Consider the following 8,124-nt stretch of genomic DNA (forward strand, 5'->3'; position numbering starts at 1 on the left):
TTCTATGGGTAGGATACAGCAGCCACAGCTGCCCATGCTCCACCTGTTTCTGGGTCCCATCCAGCATGGTCCAGGCTGACTTAGATGCAGGTGGGCCCTTCTCAGAGTGCTTCCCAAGGGACACCTTTGCTGGATTGCACACAGCAGCCATGCCCCTTTCATGCTAGCTGTCACCTGAGCATTGCACAGTGAAGCTGTCCCCCCCGCAGAGGCTGTGGCTTTGGCTCATTTTAGTCTTCCACCATGGGAAAGGTCTGATGAAGGAAGAGGCACTCCAGCCTTTCACGACCTGCTGGATACATGCGTCAGCCTCTGTGCTTTGGGATCCCGATGCCAGAAACATCATCTGCTCTTGACTTCATCCCCACCCTGTCTTGGCCATCTAGCACAGGCTTCTGCCTTCCCGGGGCCTCTTCTGTCTCAGTAAGCGTTAACCCAGGACTCAGTCACAGCCTTGCTGCAGCAGCCGTGGCCAAATTCCTCTATCCCAGGTCATCTCCTGGGTTCTTTGGTCTCCTTCAAGCCTTCGGTCTTGCTCCTCCGCTGCCACCGCCCGGCGGCTCTGCTTTGGCTTCCAGAGCAAGGGGCAGTGTCTCTTGCCTGGCAGCCAAACCACCTGGAGAGCCCATTGAGCATGTCCCTCCACCCCGAAGGGAAAACACCAGACCCCTGATGACTTCAGAGCTTGTCACCTCTGCAGCACAAGGGCAATCCTTCAGCCTCGGTCAGTCAAGTGCAATGCCTCCTGCCCCTCTGTAGCACCCATCTTCCCACCCCATGTGAGTATCTTTGGGCCAGCGTAGCTTTGCTCCATGTCCCTGTGTGTCTCGCACAGGCCAGACGGCATCCTTGAGACCGAAGTGGTTTTAAAAGTCCTCCCGCTGACCCCTGGCTATGGTAGACAAGGGGAAGGACTCCTCGTGGCCTGCTGCTACAGCAGAAGACGGTCATTAATAACCGATGAGCACTGAACCAAGGCCTGGCTCCCACCCACCCTCACCTGACTCCACTGTTGAGAATGTGACCCTCCCTAGATGTAGCAGAGGCAAGCCAGCTGCAGCAGAGGGGTCGCCAGGCTGCCCATCCTGTTTTTCCCCCAATGGCTCGTCTCCCACCTGTCCCAAATTCTCAGTGACGAGGTGTTGAAAGTGAGGTGCCTTTATGTGCATCAGCACCAGGATGACCCTGTCTGCAGAGGATGAATGCCATCATCTTTTGGAGAGTCCTGGTAGTCATGTGGCCCACCAGTAGCATCCTCCTTCAAACAGCAGAGATGCAGAAGCTCTCTTCAGGTCCCCAAAACAGCCTGGGTCCTACTGCAGCCGTTGGTGCTATGGCTTAAGGAAAGGCTGTGTTTGGAGAAATACGCCTGCCTTCTGGGAGCTTTGGATCCAAACCCCAGAGACAGCAGCTGGAGAGGAGGTGGCGGGGATGTCCCAGGAGCCCCAAAAGGTAAGCACTGTTGGTGTGAAACCTTCCTGGACACCTCCACCACCTCTGGGCTGGTGCCACCTACAAACCGAAGCCGTTGCACATTTGCAAACAGTTTATAAAGGGGCGACACCAAGGGAAGAGCAGCTCCTTGGTCGGGCATCGTGGTTGCAGGCTGCAACCATTGATCAGCCCTTTGGAGCCGCTTTCTAGCGGGACTCCTGTAAAGTGCAGCCAAAGACACCTTCCTTGTGATGGACCCACGGGCCCGTGGGCAGATGCGCCCCCCCATTCACTACCACCAAGGTGGGTGACAGCCCCTCCAGGCAGATCCACCCGGTTCCCTTCCTTTCACTGAGCTTCCTTCCTTCTTGATCCCCTCCATGGCTGTGCCCAACCACCCCCACCCCGTTTCATAACCGTGACATCCACAAGGAAAGGCGGGTTCGGGGGAGGGAGATCCGTACAGACTTCTTTCTTTGGGGATGGTTGTTACCTTTTTCTAACCGTTGCACAATTTTAGGGCTTTTGTACCATTTTTGGACAAGCAGGGAAAATGTTATCAGTGGTTGAAGAAAATAATTCTATATATATATATATATAAATATATACACACAAACCTATAGATAGAAATATATATATACATACATACATGAGATCTCTATGGAAATATTTATTTAACATGATTGCAAAAAAAAAAAAGTTATAAGACGAAGAAGAAAAAAAAAAAAACAAAAAAAACACCAAGGAGTTTCATCATGCAACAAATCGGGACCCCAGCGAGAGGCTGCCCTGTGCTCTCTCCTGCGGGCCGCCTCCACGTAGCTGGAATCAAAGCCTTTTCGGTATCTTTTGTACGTGACCTGGGAACTGTCGAGCGGCGCGTCCGTGTTGGCTTCTTTGTTACCGTTTTTTTGAACCCGTGGCTGTGAACAGAATGATCACTGCTCAACTCTTCTGTTATATCTGGAGCGGGGGGAGCGGGTGCGGGGAGGGGGCATCGTCGGTTTTATTCTTAGTGTTTCAAGTGCAATAAATAGCTACAAACTTCTGGAGAGTGGCAAGCAATGATTCTCCGTCGGGGACTCGGGCGGGGTGTGGTGTTGGATCGTGTTGTTCCCCTTTGCACGGTCTCTGGGAGCCACGGGGCTGGTGTAGGGGTGAGGGAGGAGCTGTGAGATTGGATGCTGGTGGCTTGGCTTGTTTTTGGGAGAAGGGGAAATGCCCCTTTCTGCTAGTACCTCCCATAAGCACCATTAAGCGGCAGATTTTCGCCCCGCTCCAGCAACAGTGATGTCGAAGGGGTTTCTCTGCGGTGGGTCTTTATTTGGCTAAGTCTCCAGCTGAGCCGTCAGTTAAGTGTGTGCTCCACTGAGCTGTGGGTTGTGGTGGCAGAGGGGTTGGGGTACGTGGCTTCACCTCTGTAGTGTTCACCAGGTCCAATAAATACCACCTTACAGGGAATGAGAAGAACTAAACTATCAACTTTATGGTGGAGCAGTAGGCAACCTTGGCAGACCTTTGGTCTCCCTTACTAATTCCTTAGCTGCTCCTTATCTGAGGGACCGTCTCCCAGTTGCCAGCTCCCTCAGTCTCCTGTTAGGGATCGTCTCTATGTTATAACTTCTATCACTGCAAGCTTCAGAGGCTGAGTTTGTGCTTTGCTCTGGGCTAAAGGCTGCTCTGAGTCAATTCAGCTGTAAGTAGGTCCCTGGTCATTTGGGTTGGGGGTCGAAAGTACCTGGCGGTGATGCTAGGCACGGTGATCCTTTGAGTACTGCAGAAACTGGCCGGCTTTAACCACACCGGCCACATGGATGGGCTGCTAGCTCTGGGAGGATGCCGGACTAATGGAGGCTGTCCAAGTGGAGGCTGGTGGAGATAGCCTGACTTGGAGCAGCAGTGGCTGGAAGGCAGATGTTGGTGGCGTGCCCATGTCACACCTGGCAGCCTCAGCTCTGTTGCTGCCCGGGCGGGGATCTGGGAGCAAGGGCCCAGCCCTGAAGATTTTAGCACAAATGAGGAGCCTGGTGGGCAGCTGAGCCCTGGCGGAGCCCAGGGAGCCTTATCTGCTGGGAGAGTCTCCTCCCGAACAGGCAAAGGCTCCCAGCCGGGGAGCAATGCAGCAGGGCTGCTCCCCATCCAGGTGCAGCTTCCCTGTCTGGGGGAGTTTGCTCTGCTTCATGCCTTTAAAGCAGGGCAGGAACCGGGTCCAGGTGCCCAACTCTGCATGCTCAGGCCCTTCTGCCGGGCAGCGAGGCAGTATGCTGCCATGCTGGTCTCACAGCCAGGAGCCCCATCTGAAACCCCTGGGCAGTCCCCAGATCAGGGGATTTGGGATGCCCCTATGCACTCATGAGGGCAGCGACCCAATCTCACCCTCCTTGCACGATGCTAAGGCCTCACATGTAATGCCAAGCTGTCTCCACCAGATGGGAGCAGAAGAACGTGGCCTCAAGAGGCATTTCCTTCCCACGGTGCAGAGACACGGGTTTGACCCACGCACTGACAGGGAACTTCATAGCACAGCTGATACCCCCGAATACCCCGCCTGCTCTGCATGTCACCACGACTCCCTTCCTCCAGCTCCTTCTCTTCCTCCAGCCAGCACAAGGTTATCTACCTTCCCTCCCACCCAAGCTGCCCGATGCAGCCTGGTGCCCCCCACAGATGTGGTCTGCATTTCATTTTGCTTGGGTTCTGCCTGGGTTGCTGTGCCAGGAGCCGTCCCTTGCAGTCTCAAGGGAGCAGATGAAGCAGGGCCAGCCTTGCTGTAAAGCTCTGTGCCAGCCTATTTACAGTTGCAGTTTCAGGGGTAGGAACATGGGCTGTAGCTCTGCGATGCTCTGGTGTTACAGACCCAGAGGTCTCCCAGGCCTTCCAGAAGCCCGACCCCACCCTCTCGCTGTGTGGGCATTACTAGTCAGGGTCATAAATCATAGGCATGTCCTATAGTCCCTGATCAGATACACACAGCGCCACTGCAATGCAGCCACCTCTGGGGTGCAAGATGGTAGCTGGCCCGTGCAGAGCAGGAGGGTGGGGAAGAAACGTGGCGTAGCTCAGGACACAGGGGCAAACCTGGGACACTTGCAGAGTCATGGGAGTCTTAGCCCTGGAAAATGTGGACAGGGGAGGTCTCCTCTCCACCCAGCTATCTGCGCTGCCCCCATATTGCATCCCCCACAGGGAGGTGGGCCTGAGTCAGCCCAGCTGGGATTGAACCTGCGAGCAGAGCCCAGTGCCACATCCCCCATTTCATTTCTAGTCACGGCATGGGGGCTGGGTGGTCCGGTCCCAGTTTCTAGTAGGCCACCTGCCTCAGAGCCAGGAAAGCAGACAAGGCCCAACCTCATGGCGATGCACTGAACATCATCTCGCTGCCTTGCTCGGGTCCCAATCCCTGCAGCTCCAGGGTCCGTTTTGCTCCCACCCGTCAAGCTGGGAAAGGGGGCTGCAAACATCCCGTAGAGCACTTCTTCCCTGCTGCGGGCAGGGCTTCGGGGAGGACTCGCTGCTGTTTTCACTGACTCCGCCTGACACCCGTTCTGCCGGCAACAGTGCCCGTTGCACCCCCTGGCTCTCCTGGAGACCCCCCTGCAAACTCCTCAGCGGCTGCTTTCTCCATGGGGACCACACCAAACCTAGCCAGCTTTCCAGCTAAGGACACCCAAGAGCTGGCTTGTTCGGGGAGGAGGGAGAGGGGGCTTTGCTATTGCTGCAGCTCAGCTGCCTTTCACAGGTGTCAGGGTTGCAAAGGCGTCTAAGCCATCTGGACCCTCAGGGCCTGAAAGGGGTGCCCAGCTCCCCTAGGCTCTCTGTGTGGATGCCTTGTGCATCCTCATGTGTCAGCCATAAATGGGGAGATGCTGTGTGCACGGGGGTGTTTGCTTTCCTCCCTCCCCGGTGCGGCAGTGGCGTGCGGTGAACGGTCGTGTGAGCCCAGCTCTCAGTAAACGTTTTATGGCCTTTTCCTCCTGCGGCAGCAATGTTTGCTCAAGCCGGGGCATCGCTGCCTCATTCCCATGGGAATCCAACCGCGCCGGCAGCAGGAAGTTGCCACACAACCAGCCCTTTGCCGGTGTGTGGGCGATTCGCCCATGCCAGCCCCAATCTAGAGCAGGTCCCCCCTGCCGGATCCTCCTACAACCGGGGGGATTCAGCTTCACCCGAACCCCCTCTCTGAACCCCCTGGATCGTGAGGCAGGCTGGGGACGGACCCAACGTCGAGGTGACCCATTGGGGGCAAGGCAGAAGGGTCTGGGAGAGAGGGGACAGGGCCACGGGGGCAGCCCATCGTCCCGACACGCTGCACCTCCCAGCCCAAGATTAGCAAGCCAGCAATTCAATTCACCCTGCCCTAGCTGCCCTCGCTCGAGCCAATGAGCACCTTCCGTTGCATAGGTCTCTCTTCTGAAGCCAATCCGCTGGTGGCTCCCTTCTCCCTGAGCCAATCCGCTCCCAGGTTCCCCGCGCTCGCCCAATGGCTGGCGGCGGGCACCATAAAACTCGGTGCTGACGCCTCCTTGTGGGTAAACAGTGTCAAGGTTAGAGCAAGTTGTTCCCCCCGGCCATAAATCTTTATTGCACCCGGCTCAGCCCCCACCCTCAACTGAACTTTCCACCAACGCCACCTTTATGACAGGCCTCTAATGATTAACCCCTGGGCCCTGGGCACAGCTCGTTCTGCCCCACCACGGGGCAGGAGCGGGGCCAGAGGCCAGAGGAGAGGGGTTTCTGGTAGACCGAGCGTCCGCATCCTTCCTCCGTTCCAGCCGAGCAATGGGCATCAAATAGTCGGGAAGACGATCCCCGTGGCCGGGGCAGGAATATCCCCTGCTTAACTCCGTGGCCCCGGGGACCCGCATCCCAGCAGCCAACCCAGGCTGGACCTGGAGAGGCGCGGAGTCAGCGGAAAGGAGAGGCATGGCTCTGCACCACTCCCCGCACCAATATGGGAGGCTGCAGAGGCCTAGATGGCTCCTGGCGTCCCTTCCTCACAGCATTTCCAAGCCTGGCCCCACCAGCGACACAGCAGGGCCAGCCCCAGCGCCTCCCGCACTGCTGCCCGTATCACGCCAGGCTATGGCACATCCTCCCATGCCAGGACAGACACGGGCCATTCAGCCATTCCTCAAGGCTGAAGAGTTGTCTTCAGCAAGGGCTTGCCCGCAGCCCGGGGCTACGGAGCTTGTTGTGGGTCTGTTGGCTGCAATAGCGGGATTTCCCTTAGGAGCTGGGAGGGGAAGAGATGAGAGAGAGAAAAGTGCAGGTTGGGGGGAGAGATGTCACCCGAAGCGCTTTACCCCAGAGCACATCAAGCACTGTGCCCATCTCAGCCAGGGTCCTTGGCGCAAGGGTCATCTGTCCCTTCACCGCCTATTGCTCTTCTAAGCCCCTCGCACTCTGTCCAGGCCCCGAGCCATCAGGGCTCATGGGGAAGCACATCTCCCACGCATCCTCGGTTTGTCGTCCCTTGAAGGTGGGATGGGGCACCAGCGAGATACCAGGCAGGAGGGCGAGACCCGCCCAGCCCTGAGCTCAGTGAGAGATGCCGTATTGCAGAGGGGAAATCATTAAATGTGCCGTTTCCATTAGGGCAAAAAGTGATGGGAAATAGCTATGTCTCTCCCCGGCCCCAGCTGCTAATGCAGCCACGTGCCCGCCTGCTGGAGTCAGCACATCTGGGCACCTCTGGCACGACTGCCGCCTCTGCCGGCACTCAGGTAGCCTGGGATACCAGGATGCCCCAGCGAGCAGACCTGGATTTTGCCCTCGGCGTCTCTCCTTGCCCACCCGTGAGTGCACCTGGGGGCTTGAGCAGGCATCAAGGAAGGGGTTGGGCTGCTGGGATGTGCAGAAGGGCATGGGTCCTGTTTGGGCAGAGCTGGGGGTAGAAGTCAGTGCCCCCCATCCTCCAAGCCAGGGAGCTGTGGTGAGAGGAGTGCAAAGGCGGCACTGGGCCAAGTCAGGAAGGGAGCCGTGTCCTTTGTGTCCCCAACCCACAGCCATTGCCCAGTCCCTCCCAGGGAAAGGTCTCTCTGGAGACCTGCCTTCCCCTGAATTGGTAGGGGTTGCCTGCTGTGCATTTAGCCTGCCCGGGACAAACGTGCTCTGAACCACTGCCTGTCTGGGAGCAGCAGAGGCTTCTGCTTCTGGTGCCTGAAAACCTGGAGGAAAAAGCAGAGCAAATGATCATGGACCGGTGACCTCTCTGCCACGGCCCCTGGTTACCCAAGGAAGCCACCAGGCCCAGATGGCTTCTAGGACTGCAGGGATAGAGCCTGAACCTGCCAGGGCTGGTGTTCGTATTTGTTTGAGTCCAGCATAGGGGGAAAAGTCTGAGCTCTTAATGAAGGGATCTGAAAGGCGCTGCAGAGTCCCCTGAGGAAATAACAATCCTTTCCCACGTGGTGGCAGCTAGACACAATTGCACTAGGTGCTTTAATAGTGCAAAGGACAGAGAGAGGAAGAGGGGGAGTGTGCTGGGAGCACAGCAGGCACAAACGGATGCATCACTGGTGTTTACCGCGGAGCCGAGGGGACACGCACACCAGCAAACACACGTGGGGACCACGGCCCTGCCGGATGCCGGGGGGCACGGTTGGGGCAGCGCCTTCAAAGAGGGCACCTGCCCCCTCCAGACACAGGAGCCGGCAGGAGATGAGCGTCTGACACGGGCGCCGCACACGG

Source organism: Alligator sinensis, unplaced genomic scaffold (assembly GCF_000455745.1).
Source record: "Alligator sinensis unplaced genomic scaffold, ASM45574v1 scaffold550_1, whole genome shotgun sequence".
Lineage (NCBI taxonomy): Eukaryota > Metazoa > Chordata > Crocodylia > Alligatoridae > Alligator > Alligator sinensis.